General features: G+C 35.9%; 1 long non-coding RNA gene across 1 annotated transcript; it reads right to left on the bottom strand.

Moving 5' to 3' along the window:
• Positions 1 to 2,316: 2,316 nt before the first annotated feature.
• Positions 2,317 to 2,969, bottom strand: LOC123715460. Its single transcript, XR_006754432.1, has 2 exons — positions 2,689 to 2,969; positions 2,317 to 2,429 (listed from the first exon to the last, which is right to left on the bottom strand). It is a non-coding gene; the product is annotated as an uncharacterized LOC123715460 (long non-coding RNA).
• Positions 2,970 to 19,355: the final 16,386 nt, after the last annotated feature.

The raw sequence follows: 19,355 nt of genomic DNA, 5'->3' as shown, positions 1-19,355 counted from the left end.
CCAGAAACAGTTCCTATGTTCTATTATCATGTAATGTGAATAGGTATACAGATATATATTGTTATAAAAGTATTATTATGTAGATAATAGTAGACTGAATATCAATAGCTTAATTTTTAACCATTTTACATTTCATACGTTTATGGCACTACTAATATATTTTTACACCTATGTGTCCTTTTTCGTTCGTTTAAAATGAAAAAAGAAGAAAAATGTACTATTTGAAAATTCGAATTCGGAACTTTTTCGCTCTACCGACGTTTCTTTAGGGTTGATGGAAGAACTAAAATCATTCAATAATCAAACTTCAAACTAACAAGACGCAATAGAAGAAAAAGTGAAAAAGTAAAAAAAAAATCCATCTCCCTATTAAACCAGTGCTTCGCCGCTTTCCACTAAAAATGCCTTGCTACCCCTGTGGTTCTTACTGCTCGCCGTGCTGCGGGCCTTGCTACTCGTGTTGTTCACCGTGCTGTGCCCCTTGCTACGGCTGCTGCGGGTACTACTGCTAAATCGTAGCCAGTCAGACACCTGTGAATCCCGTGTATAGTTAAGGCATGCGAACTTGGTGAACTGTGAGTTGTGCGGACGCGTCGCTCCGTCAAGAGCCAAGCTCCTTGGCGAGTAGAGTCGCTCCTCGGCCAAGTGGACGTAGCAGTGACGCACAAAGCCCTCTTAGAGCTCGGGGGGCGAAGAGTCCGCACATAGTCAGAACACAGGGACGAAGCTTCGCAATGGTCAGCAAAATGCAATTCCGTAAACCAAGCTTTTGTAAAATTTTAATAAATGTAATTTTAAAAGTATTTGTATTTTTTTGCACCCTACGATGACACCATGTGGCGTACAAAATGAGTAAAACGATTTCTACAAAGTTACATTAAGGGCCATACTTCACGGAGATGCCATGGCGACGTGGCCCTGCGTCGCCAGACAGTCGCCAAATCGCGTCACCAATGCTATTAGTTTTGTCTCGACAATCAGAAATGACTGCGTTGTTATTATATTATTACCAGCGTCGCAATAAGATGAAAGGAAAAATGAATAAAATATGGGTACACATCCGTTTGTATCAAACGGAAGCCAAAGCGGTGTTTTTCTCTAACTCTTAGAATCTACTAAGAAATGTTCAATTATCTGAAGATATCAGTAACATTATTTGATGATAGTAGGTATTGTCTTAACATAACATTAGCAACATAGCTTTTACACATTGAAAGAAAACAATTTTTTCACCGGATTAAAGCTATTTTATTAGACGATACCAACTCCGAAGAAATAAATACAGATATCACAACTTTCTCTACAGCTGTGATACTTTTGACATTCAACACTTTTTGTCTGCATTCACCGTGACCATGCACGCTGTATGTAAAGCACGCGAAACGTCGGAAAATTTAAAATTAAATTATTTTATAATACAAATAGCTTTAATCCGGTAAAAAAATTTTATTCTATCATTTGATGAATTGAGTTTATGTCGGCAACACGGCGACTGGTTCGCGACTGAGTGAGTGACGGAGTATACAAACACGTGCAAACAACTGGTAACTTCGCCAGGAGAGTTAGCCGGCATACATCTCAATAAGAACTAGTTGGCGACGTCGCTGGCCGTCGCCATAGCATCTCGGTGAAGTATGGCCCTAAGGCTAAGTTCACATGTAACGTGCGTGTTAATACGCGATCAAATTTATAAAGAATTCAGATGACAAGCGATTACGCGCGTTGCGACTTGTCAGCTCGCTTGAGAGCTCGTCAGTCTGATAGAGCTTAGAAAATGACTGTATCAATCTAGTCGCGTGATTTGAAAACGCGCGTCAAATTTTTGCCATCTGAATATAGCCTCAGTCTGAAATACCAGTGGGCAGCTGGTTCCAGTAGTGCAAACTACCTTAGGTGTCAGTTCACATATATAACGGAGGATGCTTTACTACTTTGTTTTAAGTTATGGAAAGTTCCCCAAATAGTCGTCCATTTTCGTCAACGTCCACTCTTTATGAAAGCCTTTATACCCTTCAATCGGTTCTCAGTTTTCGGTTTCATTTTCAACCTCGTAGTTCTTACAACGCGCGTTACCAAAGCGAGCGCTTTAAAACGCCTAATGTGTACTCGCTCTTTATCCGAACAACTCCACTGCACGCTGTGCCGCCGTTATCAGAGGACCTAACCTTTTCTCGTGATCCTGGTTCACTGGTGTCTACGAGTAAACTTCTTAAGTTGAAGTTTAGAGATGTACCGCCCTTGTGACACTGATAGCAGTGAACTTGTTAGATTTTATAAATTGGCGGTGCAAGACTTGGTAATTAATTAAAAACCTTATTTAAATATTAATTTTATTAAAAAATTTAAAACTACAAACACTGAAAAGCGAGGCAAGTTTTACACTGAAGAGGTGACTGGACTGGTAGCATATCTGGATACGTTTTCCTTATCTGTAACAATACATTACAACATTTGCTATAGATTTTAACAACAAAATCCCTATATTTCCCTGTAGTTAATTAAAACTAAAAATAACAATACAACTCAAAAACTTATAGACGAAGTAAGGGGAAAATTAAATATGAAATAAATCATGTTAAAAAAAACAGTAATATTTCTAAGGAAATTTATAAGAGTTAAAACACAATGTTTTAATAGGAATAATAATCTCTAGCGAAACAACACAAGCGAATTTTATAGGTTTTTCACCGAATCAGCAGGATGGTGGACAGCAGGGACCGGGCAAGGTTCCATAGGGCCCACAGCCTCCCGTTGTGGGTGTGCAAGGCTGGTGTGAGAATAGACAATAGCCGCCGCCGTGGGGGCCGCCCACATAGCCTCCATAGTACACCGGCATATCAGCACGAAAATTTTGGATCAAGTTCTTGAAAATGAACGACGTTGAACGTTGAATGTTATCGAATGAATGACGTTACCGACTCAGCGCTGATTGAAATTCGATTTTCAAATTGCTGTGTTAGGAGCTTTGTGTGCGGCCTGTGTATGTTGTATTTTGGATTGAAGAATCTGTGGCTGGAATTAAATATCAATGCGAGAAAAAAAAAATAAAGTTGACACAAAATTGACACTAGCAAAATAGTTCAGGCATTAAGAAATATTTTGATCACGGGAGACACAAATTGTTTAAAAATTAAAAAAAATGGTGTACAATGGCTGTTACCGTTGCTTCACCATCGGTACCTTCGCCAGATGTCCAGGAGGTTGCGACCCACCCATGGCTACATGTAGCCTGCCCTGTGTCCAAGGTTGTTGCTGCTCACCCGTCGGGCCCTGTTACAACTACCACTGATACCATTTAGACCATACAAATATCTTTGTTTTATAGCAAACTAATTAAATGTTTTAATTTTTAACCGCGTTTTGTCTATAACAGTATTTGTAACAACATGAAGTGCAGAAGATTATCTAATTGCCTATATAAAATGATAAATGATTCATACCAAAATATGAGGGTTTAAAGAGTTGTAGCAATTATGATATTATTATTAATCTTTCGGTAAACTTGCTAAGTGCAAGAGGTTCTTATCTTTCGCCAGATCGCGTCGTTTCCTGTCCTTATCTGATGGCTTCGAGCCAAAACGGACTCGTTTCCTGTCACAAACAAATTGTTCACATGGCCAATTTACTGGAAAAAGGAAACCAGGTGTTGTTTCCAGGAATATAAACCTCGCTTAATTTTATTATCATTTTAAATAAGTTTGAATACTTCAACAATATGATGTTGACTAAAATAAAGTTTCTGTAAGATTCATTAAAAAACAATTTAAACAAATAAAATTTATTAAGAGAAGAAACATTGGTTCACTTAGGTAATTAAACACTTTGTTTATATTATCATTTATTCGTTATAAATTGTAGTAGTTCAGTATTAAACTAACAAACATGAGATCTAAATCTATGTGAGATACAAATAATATAGTTACGTTACACTTTCAAATCAAACATCATTGACCAATTCACTTTTTGTAATAATATGAATCTTGAGTTAAGGAGAGCAGCTCGGTCCGTGGCGCCAACTGTAGCTACCAAAAGGTTTACCACAAGGGCCGATGCAGACGCCATTACAAGGTCCAGCGAAGGGAGCTGGGTATGATAGACCCGCCACTTGACCGCAACAAGGCACACCGCATGAAGGATTGGACATGCTGATTTTTTCCTTCAACAAAGTACCTATGAATACTAATAATTTATATTTATTGTAAATAAGCGAAATTTTTCACCGAACCGTCAATACTCCGAATTTCAATTTCTGCAGAATGAAAGATAATAAACAGAAAAAAATAAAATTCTCAGTGGTATGTTATTGATTTAGAATGGTTCAAAAAGGTTTTAATATATACAAAATTAGAACTCGAGTTTTGATTACTATAATGTCATTGTACATTTGTTTTCGATCAAACATTCATTAGCCTCCAGAAAAATACATTGAAAAATTCTTGTAAAAATAGTCATAGTCGAGTCAATGAAAATAATTTTAGATTAGTTTAGATAAAATGCCGGTTTTAAATTGCTGTCTTGGCTGCCAAGGGCCCATGGCTGGCCCATGCGGTCCCATGGCGTATAGAAAAGAGTGCCAGAACGTTGGTCCGTGCTGTCCTCATGCGATTGGAGCAAACTGTCAATCGCCCTGTGGAGAAATCGGCTGCATACACGGGTAAGAAAGATTTCATATTAGACTTCCTATAAGCCCTTGGGTTATTTCTATAACAATTGATTTTTTTAGTTCATATACCGTCTTAATTCTTTTGCTATATCTTATCGTACAAGTTAAAAAATCTAAATATCAAGTCATAAAATACCTTCAGCACAAAGATCTCTTGTATTGCGATATGTAGTGTGTGTATCAGTGTTCATTAAAAACTTAATGAAAGTCGTGTTATCGATTTCTTAATATACCAGCCAGAGTTAATCTAGAATCTGCTGATATCATTGTTTTGATGTTGGGATATTAGATTGAACCAAGGATTAATTTTCCCAGGGCTCGTGGAGGTGTAGCTGGCTCGTACTTCAGCTGTGGAGACGGTTGCATTGGAGGCTGTACCAGCGGTTTGTGTGCTAGTTGCTGCGGACCTGCATGTGGATAGGACGATTTTTTGTACATTCATTGTCAATATTTTTTAATAAAATTATTTTATATTGATATATTCCTATTTATTACACATTAGGCGTTTTGAAGCGCGCGCTTCAGTAACGCACGTTAGAACTACGAGGTTGAAAATAAAATCGAAAACTAAGTTGTCCGATTTAAGTGTACACATGCAAACGCGCGTTGCGTTGAGTTACTTTCGTAAAGACGCACATTGATAATGGACGATCCATTTTGATACTAATTTCTTTCGATAAAATCCATAAGCGACCAACTAGGATTTCATATACAAATTTCCGAACTGAGCCAGTTGTATACGGTATTATACTCGCCCTACTTTGCAGTTCCAATGTGTAATCTCAATTCATGCATAGAACTGCAAGGGTGTTAAGACCTGTGCTATACTATCGCGTTTTCTAAAAATCCAAAGCCACCGCTCTCGCGAGACGCTTCGTCTAGATCAAAATCCTTAGCGCGAAAATGCGGTCGATGCTCGGGCCTCGCCCACTCTTGTCTTTTAGACTCGCGCCCCCAAAAATCACGAGGCTGCACAACCTTATTTGGCCCAGCACGACGGTGCGCTCGTGGAAACAAGATGGGTCAAACTAGGTTGGTCCCCTAGATGAGGTGAGGTGGCATTATACAAGTAAGGTGTTATGCCACCTCACCAACTATTTATTGATTTATACAACCTACTCATAAACTAAAGGTAGTTTTTAATATCATTGTCTTCCACGCTCAAAGGACTTGATCAGTAATGTTGTCTTTATTTAGATATTTTAGTTTCACTAATGTGAAAAAATAAACAGGAAAACGCAATTTATCTTATTAAATGCTTTATTTTTAACACGATTTCACCAACATTGCACAACCCCTTGGGTCCGTAATACTGTCACCACCACAGGCAGAGTTCACATCACAGGACGCTACTTCAGTCTTCAGCACGGGCCACATGGACCGCAGCATGGCGGCTGAGGGCTTGGCGGGCATGGAGGGCTCGGAGGGCAGGGTCCACACGGTCCGCAACAACCTCTACAAAAGGACGGGCAAGGGGCACAGCGGGAGGCCATCGGCGGACAGCAAGGCCCGCAGAACCCGCATGGACCGCAGCACGGGAAGCAGCAGGGCCCGCATGGACCACAGCATGGGCCACATGGTGGACAGGATGGGCTCGGCGGAGGGCATGATGGAGGACAAGGTGGGCAAGGCGGGCAGGGTGGATACGAAGGTGGTGGACAAGGCGGTGGACACGAAGGCGGTGGGCACGGACCGCAACAGGGGTAGCAGGGACCACAAGGACCGCAACACGCCATTCTTCAAATTTTCTTTTTAAAAATATAATATACTTGAAAATTTACTATTTGTTGCCTAAAGTTTTAAGTTTTAAATTTTTTATAAAATTTTAAAAAATTATATGCGTCCCGTGTAAAATTTTGTAAAATACTAACTATTTGATAACCAAACATCATTGAAGATGATATTCGAAATTCGAAAACAGAAAATTCTTTGAATTCAGCCTTTTTAAATTCTTCTTTTTTCTGTATCAAAGAGTTTACAAACATTAAAGAAGTTTAATAGGTTTATATAAAAAACTAGCGGTCCGTTCCGGCTTCGCACGGGTGGACATTTATTTTTTAAACATATTGGCATAAACGTACAGTTAATTCAGGACATATCTCATAATGTATTTCGCAATAGTATACCTTTGGGTACCGGACTGGAAACAAAATGATAACAGAATAAATCACGTCAACATTTATTAACAAGGATAAAGGTAAGGGCAAAGGTATAAATAACTTGGTCTGATTTTGGTCGGAATTTCTAATCAATTTTAAAATATTAAAAAGTAGATTTAGTCACATAACTACAATAGTCAGACACATGCTATGTGAATTTTTTTGAAGATATTGATATAATATGTACTTTAATATCGTGGAACATTTTTTTCTATCATCAATAGTTTTCGCAGCGCATGCGATGAAAGATAAAGGTAACCTTATTTTGTTCTTGTATTTAAAATAGTATACTAATCAGTGATAATGTGTAATTCAAATGGTGAACTTTTAAAATCGGTCTTGTACTTTTTGAGCCAATTCGTTACAAACATACTTATATATTACATACAAATCTTTCCTCTTTATAATATTAGTATAGATAACGATATGAGTATTCCTCAAGTTGCCGCCCACTTTCATCTGGAATACAATACTAATTTGATTCCAACCGATTCTTAGAAAAAATACAATCTTGTAGCTTAGTATTAATATCATATGTCATTACAAATTTCTAGGTAAGATATTTAAGTACCAACGTCAATGACACTTGAATCGGATCTTTAGTAATATCACACACAGGGTTAATTAGCTTTGATTAATTCACAATATAAATTCTATAATAGGCATAAAGGGGAGTTTTAATAAACATTTCGCAAAGCTACGATAAATTACAATCGAATCGAATTAAAGTTTCGATGTCTCGATTAAAAGTTTTTTAAGTCTTGATCTGGGCATAAAGTTCTTTGGTGTTGCCAACATGTTTCCACAGAAATAAAACATTTAAATTAATCTTAAGGAAACAACATGAATAAATGAAATATGATTATTCCGGTGTTATACTGTATATAACAATAACAACAACGAGGAAATGTTTTTATCTCCAATTAATATAATTGCTCTGATGCTTGTGGCCTGATGTTACTTTCTTAGAAGCCGTTGTTAATCATATTTTCTTATGAAGAGTCGTAATAATGATCGATCGGCCTTTGTAGTACAGTGATTTAAGCCATCTTTTAGCCAATGTTCTGAATATGAATTGTGTAATCTAAAAAGTACCTTTCAAACAAAACAATTTTTTTTTGTTCATTATATTTCGGTGGCTCATGGCTACCTCCCGTACTTTATAACAAAGTATTATGAGAATAGTAAAGTACAAGAAAATACTTTATTTAGCATGATGTGACTTTTTTGCGGTAAATATTTGTTCGGAAACAGAATTCATTGATTGGCGCTGAATCGTTGTTGAAATATAGACTGTAAAGATACTGTGCAATTGTTTAGTCGAGATACTAATTTAATACGAACTGAAAAAAGAAATAATAAAAATATATTTTTAAGTTTGCTTTTGTACTATGTACCAATGTACTTTAATTTAAAAATAAGGTGGCAACCCTACTTGTGGCTTAGATTCTTTGGTCAGCTTGCTCTCAATTCAGTAAATTTGTGTCTAGCGCATTTTCATTTTAAAAGAATCTTCAAGTTTTATAGTTTTTCTAAGCTTGGAATAATTATTTTTCGCTTAACTCTTGCGGTATTCGATCTCTGTTCATGTTGGTTCTGTTGCAATAGAAGCCACAAGTGAAGGCAATATGATAAATGTGTAGCGAGAAACCATTAGCACTTCCTGTCGATACCGCGCTTATTGCGAATTCAAATACGCAGAAATATTTACAAATTTCAACGCTGTAATTTTTAACTTCAATTTTTAACTCTGTAGTAAGTAAATGAAAATATAAATGAAGGAGGACACAAATCTTAAGATTAGTTAGAAATGTTGGGCACCTTTCACAAAAATATCTTCTATGGATCTCGACCGGCATGTATTAGTGACCTCGCACACATTAAATCACGGGGAACAAGGCACAAAAGTTTACAGAATATCAGGAGAGGGACATTGATTACCTTCAATAGTTTGCTTCATGTGAGTGTCAAACAGTTGTTGTGTATTAAAGAGCGTTTAAATGCAGTCTTTGGCAATTACAATCCCAGTCCATGATCAGTCCATGCACATAGCAAGGGAAACAATATAAGTGGTACTTTTATACTCAATACGAATATGAAAGTACTAAATTGTACTTGTTGCTCGGAAGGCATTCCACGTTATCACTACAAAATAAATTATTGATTTACAAACAGGTCCTGATACCTATATGGACTTATGGTCGCCAGCTGTGGGGCTGTACCAGTAATAGCCACAGCCAAATAATCCAACGATTCCAAAATAAAGTTCTCAGAGAAATAGTCATTGCTCCTTGGTACATTCGCTATAACGACAACTATCGGGACCTAAATGTAGAGGACGTCGCCACAAGTAAAAAAGACTGCTGGTGTCCACGAACATAGGCTCCACCATGACGTGAATGTTGAGATTTAACGAGTTTAAGCGTGGACGTAGCAATCTCAATGATGATCCGCGTGAGAGACGTTCTTTAACTGCGACTACTAAAGATAACATCAGTGCTGTGTGACGCATGAGTGTATGAGAGGAAGATAAGAGAGTGACCAATCAGTGACCAAACCAGCAGATACGGGCAAGCCTAGGGCATTGGTATGAGCAGGATGGAAGCTTTGTACCAGATGGATTCCCCATACTTTAACCGACGACCAGAAACACCTTCGCATGGACTGGTGAATATTTGACTATGGCAGGTGTCGAGATAATGAATCATCCGCCATACAGTCCTGACCTGGCGCACTATGACTTTGATTTAAACCCAAGAACTAAAGCAAAAATTCGAGGTATTCGCTTTAAAATTCGAGCCCTGAAGATGCGGTGAAACCGTACGAAATTAGAAGAGACCCCTAAGGAAGTATGGGCCCATTTCTTTTCTCAGTGGTTCCATCGAATGCGACGATTTGTAGAGAGGAACGGAGATACCTTCGAAAAACAGTAAAAATATTGGCAACTTTCTACATTAAGCCGTTTTTCATTTTCTAAACATTTTCAGTGTTTACAATGAAAGAGAATGAATCGATCAAAAACGCCCTCTGTCGAGATACGCAGGTGAAAGCACAGAAATATCCTTATTACCAACAAACGTACGCCGTATAAAGTGTACGCCTAGAATTCTATAGAAGCTTCTCAAGCAGTCGGAAAGGTTCAACGTGGTCTGGGTCAGTGATGTCTTGTGACAGCTTGTCAAAGAGTCACAAAACTCCATTTTTGTGAAAAAAGGAGTGAAAACTTCAACGAAGATACAGTCTTGGATCATGTTGAGCAACCTCTCTGCCATACCCATTTTAAAAAAATACCGTGGGCTTTCCAGCAGGATTCTGCAACTGGTCACAAGGCACGAAGCCCAGACTTCAACCCTTTAGACTTCAAATTATGGTCAGTTCAGGTCCTGCTCTAAACGATCCGGTGATATTGAGCCTCTTAAAAAAATCTTTGGAGCACGCAGTGGCGAAATCTCTCTTGGATACATGCGTAAATCCATACATTTGTGGCCAAACAGATTAAAGGCCTGTATAAAAGCCAAAGGCCATATTTTTTTGCTGAGACACTAATAAATATGTAGATAACATGTTTAATAGTGTTACATTACGTCATTATAAAATGAATTTTCATTTGTATCAGGACTTATAGCTGCATTTGGTATACGTCAAAACTGTAGGAAATTTTACACACTATTATGATGCATATGAATGAAATAGTCGTCGAAATATCTGCCTGGAATGTATGACGGATTGGTATACGACGGATAGTTACACGACTAACTTTTCAAACAGATTTCATACGCCTAGCGAGATATTACTAATTGCTATTTCAACGGTGTAGGCGCTCAATGATTTGTCGTTTTGAGATTTTATTGATAATACAATGACTCTTATATCAACAGACCATTGTTGCATGCATATTAAAATCCATTAGTCACAGGCGGAATTCGAACTTACGACCTCGGGATTAAATAAATATCCAAATTGCCCTTTTCCTATTACGTGCGTAGATTTATAAATATAAATTGGTTTTCCTATTAAAACGGAACATCTATTACTAAGAAGGAATGAAACCTATTCATATAATTATAGTATATTACGTATTAGAAGATAATGTTACCAGTATCCGTTACAGACGGTACCCAATCGGAAAGCAAACATTCATTTTCCTTCACTGTATTACGAATAAAGACCGCTATTATTTGGTATAATGATCGAAAATCGAGTGCTATCTTTTTTAATAGAAAATTACAGTTTCAATATCATTTTAATGGTTTGAAAATGGGCTCTATGTGGCTGAATGTAGCTTTAAAATTGCATGTGGCGTTGGTAATGAGGCAAACAATTGAAAGTCGACTAAATTGCGTGGTTTCCGGTCCTCTTCTATGGAACTGTGGTACCCTCCTTCGCATAAACAGGAGTGATGTACGTTTTAGTTCTTGTTTCGAATTATTTACTTATAGTATTCATTTTTTTTACACAGAACTGGACAGTTTGTCCACAATCTCTGGTGTAAAGCGAGATGCGGTCTATCGCCTTTCCAGGACATGTCTATTTAGCCGCTGCTTGATTGAACCTATGTTATACTCTTTAGGATTGATTAAAGGGGGCAAGGAATTCCCCATGAAACGACGATCCGAATCGTGTAACAACGTGTCAACAGCGAAGGAATGAAACTCCAGCGTGCGTTGTAATAATCTTTAATAATGTTCTAATATGTATATTTTTTTCTGTAATGGCTGAAGCGTGTTAAGGATAATCATTTGGCTTAGACTTCTTCCCACTTAAGAAGCCTTCCTTAGTTTGTAGAAAGTTTTTCGATATGAATACCAGGCTGGCAGGCTGCAGGGGTTGATGTCCAAACTTTGTATATGTATTTAGAACTTGAAAAAACATTGATCTCATACAATACAATACAATAATACATGAATTGGGACGTCATCCTATTGGTTCCAGCCGCAAATTGTTGACTTCAGAGCTATTTAGTGTTTATTTATTCATCACCATCCATCAGGGTAAATGAATAAAATACTTAACAAGTCATTTACGTTTAAAAATAAATGTTGCAAACCCCTGTGTTACGTACACATCCGGCAGCACCTTCCCACGACAAATTGTAGGAAACGCGCTCCAAATGCTTACCCCAAAACGGCTGTCATTATTTCTACGAAATTTTAATAAGTGTTCACCGTAATAGGGGAACTAGAAATACACGCACCACTGACTTCTTGTGAATTTATGAATTAAGGCGAAAACTAATATGAAACGTGAAAGTTTTAACTCGTTAAGTAGAACTGTTTAATATAATTGTGGGTTATATTTGTATTAAACAAATTAATTTAAATATAAAAATTTAAATTTGACAATACGATCCCAAGATTAGAAAAGTATTTTACGGCAGGCGTTTACCGTAAACCTGGAATGGCCTTACCTTATCGTAGGTAGAAAGGTAAGGCCATTACAGGATTGTATGCGGTAAGGATGCACCCGTGGAGATGTTTAGTAGGTATTGCTCAACCGGGTTTCTAAGTAGCAGAGAGGATGCCTGGTCTGAATCGAGTTATACATACGGGGATGCCCAAATAATATTCCGGATGTGAGTCTAGTGAAGATTTCTTGAGTAAGCAAGAACTGTAGTGTTTTCAAAAAGATTTAAAATATTATGTACAGAATTAATCCCTGTTCAATTAGGTTAAGGTTGTTATTTAAATTTTACTCTATTTGCTCGGCTTTACATCAATTTATTACTCAACACTATTCTTTTTTGAAGCATTTGGCACAATTTTCTATTTATAAAAACGCACTCGTGTTGAAATGTTAAATATCAATGCGCCTATAAAACTATTAGCTTAATATTTATTTATTAATAAAAAATAAACAATTTCACTTAAACAGATCAGGGATACCGCTCGCGGAACAATCTCGAAATCTCACTATTTAGTTTTATCGTTTTAACCATAATACGCATCTGAAAACTTAAGAGTCAATTGCGGGGTTATTTGTTAACAAGCGTCCCCTTCCAGACAACGCCAATAAAGAAAAATAATGATTGGAAAGTAAATTCCGACACATAACAAAACAATGCAATGTATGCGATAGTTTTCGTTATAAATCTGGCAATAACATCAAAGGCATAATTGACAAACCACTCTACTCGTTATTACACAAAGGTAATTTCGGTAGTTCTCTCAATCGTAAAGTTTCACGTGGAAATGATTAATTCGCGGAATTCTATTTCTGACTACCGTTATAAATTTATCCGGATAGCTTTCGTCCAAAGTAGGCGTGGTTATAATCTGTCAATTAACAGAATCAAAATATTATCAGTCTATATTAAACGTTAATGAATAATGATAATTAAGAGAAAATATTATTGCGATAATTTTTTTATGTCTTTTTCATTGTATGGAATGTTACTTCTTGAAACCATTATTGTTACGAACCGATTGCTAGTATTAATATTTAATAATAATAGTAAATTATAGTTAATTACTGTTATTTTTATCAATTTTAGTACTTGTCCGCTGTTAAATGTGTAATCTATATTAGTATTTAAGAAAATCTCTATCCCAAGTATGGTATTTTACAATGACAATGCAAACACACCGTTCTGATGACGTGGAATATGCAAGAAGTGGTATGATGTTTAGATTGGCTTGAAGTCCTGACCCTAATCCAATTCTGCAGGTCTGAGATATTCTAAAGAGACAGGTAAGATCAATGCAACCTGCTCCACAAAACACCACGACGCTAGAAGAGGATAGAGTCCATGCAGAAGAGTGGGAACGTATTCCTTAAAACGTTATTAAGAGGTTACACTCGTTATTAGGTTTTTACATAACTTTATCTCTTTTTTCTCGTACAGACTACGCCACACAAATTAATTTAATTCAATCGACTTAAGAACTTAAATTTTTATAGGTGCCCGAATTCTTGCAAAATGCGATTAAATATAACAAGCGAACTAAAAACTACAAAAACATGCCCAAAACAAAGTACCAATAAAAAATTGTTTTGAGACGAAGCTTGCTTCTTCGAAATCTTACACTATTACTTTTTTCTAAACGCATTTAACTTACTACCTACTAGGATTTTACTTTTAAAAATATGATTTTCCAATAGGAGCTTACTGCGAAGACCTAAGCGGATTACATTTTTTATATATAACAACACAATGAACAATAAGTTGGGAGAGAAAAATGCTATGTTTTCAGCAAAGCTCCTTATAACTCGTAAGTTTCACAAAGTTTTCCCAAGACGTTGACTAAGACAGACTTTAATGTACTTTATTCTCTAAACGATGTCAGTCTTTGTCTACCCAACAATATTATTATATAGGTTATTTTTATGTAGTATCTAATAGTGATAATATAAAAGAACAATATGTATTTAGGACCTTTCTGATTATAGTGCCATCTCCTTGCGAAGGTTGGCGATTATCATGGCTACCTTAATTTGGATGCCACGCTTCTAAACACTGACTTGGTACACTGACCAAACCATTGTCTAAGGTTTTTCAACGAAGACGTGGCCTGCGGCCAGATCTCCCTCTGCCTGCCACTCGCTTTTTGCCTTGTATGATTAATTGAAGAAGCCCGTATTTTTTGGTGTGACGTAAAACATGTCGGAAATACCATCTAGGACCATAAGAACTCAATTAAGTCAATCTGTTTATATATGTCAAAAGTGAATTAAAACGTTCTTAAACATACACCCATTTTAGTCGTTGCGTCCTTAGAGTATACTTTTTTATAATATTTTCCACAGTTCGTTGGTTCGCAAAACAAAATGTCTTGTGAAGCGGACCGTAGAAGACTTCCTGCTATCAAGGTGGTGCAGGTGATATTTTAAAATAATACGGCTGATGGCTCCTATGGTTTGTTAATTCTATAAAGCTCTGTTGTCTGTTGCAAATCTTCTTTTAAGCATATAATGCTAATAATTAAATAATCATATTAAATCTTTAATCCCAACACACAAATATACAGTATTATTTTTTTCTTTTACTTCGCATTGCCATCAGCCTCCGATTACGGGAGTGACTATATGCTCTCCCCATCAGTATCCTATGGCTTTGAAGGAAGTAGCCCGGACACCATGGACATGGAGTGCATCGTGTCAAAAGAGTGCAGATCGTTTTTCTCTACGCCACGCTCAATGACTTCATAAACCGCTCTCTTGCCTCCGTCAATGTTCCAGCCATTTTGGAGCATATAGGGATAGTTAGAGACGATGCCAAGCAGACGGATAGGATGATGTTGATTCCTTCGGGGGGTAAGACGGGCTTTAAAATGGGACGATGCTTTGTGAACATGTTTGCCCCTTCTCACCTCCATCGGACAAGCCAAATCGCGTGGATATAGCAGTGGCCGCAGAGCAAGAGGAAAATAATAAACGGCTCAAATATAAGAGACTTTCCTCAAAAATCGATTTCGTTCATATAAAAGTCTTGCTTATTTTTTGCGATCTTCCATCGATTAATTATTAATGGTAATTCGAACCCATATTTTGTTATAGTACCTATATAGCTATAAGGAAATCTTACACGGTATCAATAGTTTATAAATACATACATATATGGGTGCGTTTATCCTACAGACATTAACGACGCAAACACAACAAAATTATTCATAAAACTTAGTAAATATAAAATTTTAATATATTTTATTTAAAAAAAATGCGTAGAATGGTAAACAATAATAGAATCATGTTCTATAAACTCGACGAAGTGATACGATTTACTTACAACATATAACCTATCATATCCTATTAATATTTTTTCTTCAAACCTGCCCAGACGTTTTAAAAGCCAAAGATAATATGATTTCCAGATTTTCGTCTGCTAAATAATGCAATAAAGTGTGGATCACAAAACATCGTGACCAGTTTCCGTCGACCTTCGCAAACTTCATTTTGTGACGATTGAGTCGTCACAATGCTCAAAATAGCTCGTAAACAACTTCGAAACTAAAAATAATTAGAAAATTAAAAATAAGAACGAAGTGATGACGCATAATTTCGTCTGAGATAAGTCGGAGAGAGGTTTTGCTGAGTTGCCATTTGCGTCTTGTTCTAAAAAAAAATTCAATTAAGAAAGCAAATTTTGATTTTATGTCACTACTCTTCGAAACTCGCCACAAATAATTGTCTAGTCCTCTAAAATTTTTGGGGTAATTCGTTCATTAGAATGCGTAGTATTCCCAATTTATAAAAGGAGTATCTATTAATAATTTTGTGAAAGTATGTATGATATCGCGAAACATAAAGAAAATAAATAAAAAAATATAAATGATTACATGATATTAAAAAAATAATTTAATTAATATCTTAAGTTGTTATATAATTATTTTAATCTAACTTTAAACAGAAAACACATATACGCAGAGAAACAAAATTACGACGCAATGCGTGCGAATTAGATAAGCCTGAATCATGGTTTTATTGATAGCGTACGTTACGTAAACAAATTAATGTTTATTGCGACGTTATCTGCGCGGGCGCCGGCTAATGAACGAAGCTTATGCATGTGTGTTCCAAGAAGTGATATTTGTTTGTTTTTTTATTATCCTTATAATAAAATATATCTATATTTAAATATGTCTGAGATTGGTGCATATTGAATGCTATAACACTCAATGTAAACAAGAACCATGCACAAACGTGGATGTGTCGCAGTAAAGTAGTTAAATTAGAGAGTTAATTGAATATCTAGACAGTTAATTAAATGTCGATATTCAATCAAGTCGCTAGCATTTTGATTTAAATAAAGCAGCATCGAAAACGTTTAACCATCTGTCTGACCGAAAGCCAGCGTGTTGATTAACAATGTAAAACAAGACTCCGCCATTATTATTTCATTTGTTATTGTTATTACGGTGTGATCGTGAATAACTGAGAGCTTAGATATTACGTGTCTTGCTTTATTGTAAATGGTTAGTTTCGGTTAGGTTAGGTTAGTCTTGTTGCCAAGGAACTTCGGGAAAAGGAAAAGGAAACTCGTTAAACGTTTCGTTCACTCACTTGTCTGACGGAACTTTAGCGACTTGATTTAATATGGATTTTTAATTAACTGTCTAGAGATTCAATTAACTCTCTGATTTAACTACTTTACATTACATATGCACCATATAAAATACACGTAAAAATATACGCTTGCTCAAAGGCGCACTATTGAAGGAGGTTCAGGTGATGTGACATGGGTGTAATTATTGGTAGAAAATTAAGGATTATATCTCAAATTATTAAAGTAGTCACCACTTCCTTAAACGGAATACAGATAATTTTGGCTGTAAAACTAAAACAATTTTGTATAACGCTCTAGTGCGCAGTCATATTGAATACGGTAACATTATATGGAATGCCTTATAAACGTTCCATTTGCAACACATTTAAAGTATTCAAGTTCCTTCACTCGGCAACTTGCATTCATTACTATAGGATTTTCTCATAGGATCGTCAGAGACTTACACAATTTTAAATGATGTCACTGTATGATCAGAGTTCAAGCCGATATTGTTCTTATACAAATTCTTAAATCATATACGGAAGTGTAACTTCTTACAGAATATAAACATTGTCGTTCCTTATTCATCCCCAAGGTTCAAAATCAGTTGAATCTTTCAAATCCCGTCTCTAAATACCAAACTAACTGAACTGCAGTCCATCTCATTCTAATTATTCGCGAATACAACAGAATCAATTTAAAAAAAGCAATGTTATAAGTGTGATCAGCGAAAAAGTACTTTTTAAATTAATAGTAAAAACACAATTTTTCGTTAAACAAAAAGTTCACCGTAAAATTTATGTTCACCGTAATTGTCATGTATTTTAGAATAGATGCACTATACATATATGACTCTGATAATTAAATAAATAATATATGTCGAATGAATACAGTAGACCTACATTACTGTATCAATTATATAAGATCAATTTCCTAATAAGTACACAGAATCTGGATTATAGAAGGTTCCACATACTCTGGTTTTTATCCTCCAAAATAGCGAATTATTAGGACAAAATATTTTTCGAACATCGACTTTCGTTTCTCGGTAATTTAATCCAATTCGATGTTATATTTGTTGGGACTTTCAAGTTGGCATTGTACGTACTGTTGTACGCTAATTGAGGTAAAATGCTGATATGAAAAATAAACAATATATATAATGTATTCGAAGAGTCTTTGCAACGTTTTTCTCTATTGTAATGAAATCAAAAACATACAAATGGGACATATTTTCATATCATATTTCGGACATACATCATAAAAAAATATATATTAATGTCGTACATCAATCAATTATAATACATTTTATATACCTTCCTCCTCAATTGTAAATGAAATAACCGTTCTATCAGTTAATTACAACAATTTTCCTTCTTATAGTGACGTGGGTTAAACTTCAAATCCTATTTCCTTTTCTTGAATAATTTGCTCAGACATGGGGGCTCGCCCCATGATGTCATTGAAATCACCTGAGATAAACGTCTAAACAAGGATAACTTGTTATAAATGGTTTTGTATATTGTTTGCGTACTTTCCATAATGGTTATGCCATCTATGTAAACGTCACCAAAAATTTTAACCACAGGGAAGGAAAGCAAGGCATCAGAACCCAGTAAGCAAATCTTGTCAAACACGGGGTTCATGAAACATGACATGGAAATTAATTTGTATTTGATTCTATTGAAGTAAAATAGAATCGTTTCCCAACCTGTTTCGTCATAGCTTTTTCTTATATTGCAAAAGATATATCATATGTACACTACACTACCTATGATTTATCTTTTCGTGAAGTTCCACTGACATAATCTTCATGAACATTGTCCCTAACGCCCTTGAACTAGAAAATACTGCAACTTTAAGATTTATTTAGATTGTAAATACTGTGGAGAGGTTCAACGTGGATAAAAACGAAGGTCACCCTCTCGCAAGAGCTGCCAGAAGATTGGCAGGAAAATGCTCGATATATAGAGATATGACTGGACCTCGACCTTCTTCGATCGTTGAAAAAATATATTTTGTTTTGTATAAATGTAGGTATGAGTGTATCTTTTGTAAATTGTAGAATAAATAAGGCTGTAAGATTTTGAATACAAGTCTCTGATATTTGTCAAACTAATGGTACAGCTTATGAATGAAGTTTCTCACAGCATTCCTGCTTCTATCACACGAGACGTGTTGATGTTATCTTTACCAGAAATGGTTCTAGTATAACTCCGAGAACTCTGTATCAATGAGATTTCTTTACTCTACCTCCCACAGCTTAATGTGTATTATGGGTATGTACGTGAGTACGCATATGTACAGGAACCACTTGAAACTAAAAGATCGCTTGAACGCTTAATCTAAACGCTCTAAAATGCAATCAACTGTCTCCGACTTATACGAAATAATTCTACATAGGTGAAACAGTTTTCTTGTTTATTACTTCATTATATTTGTTTTATTACTATAATTTACTGTTTTAACATGTGATCAGGAGCATGATGTAATGGTTGCAGGTGCTTACTAATACTGCCGATGCCGATTTTTTATGGAATCTTGCTATTGGTCA

Source organism: Pieris brassicae, chromosome 10 (assembly GCF_905147105.1).
Source record: "Pieris brassicae chromosome 10, ilPieBrab1.1, whole genome shotgun sequence".
NCBI lineage: Eukaryota > Metazoa > Arthropoda > Insecta > Lepidoptera > Pieridae > Pieris > Pieris brassicae.
This window is presented reverse-complemented; position numbering and strand designations above follow the sequence as displayed.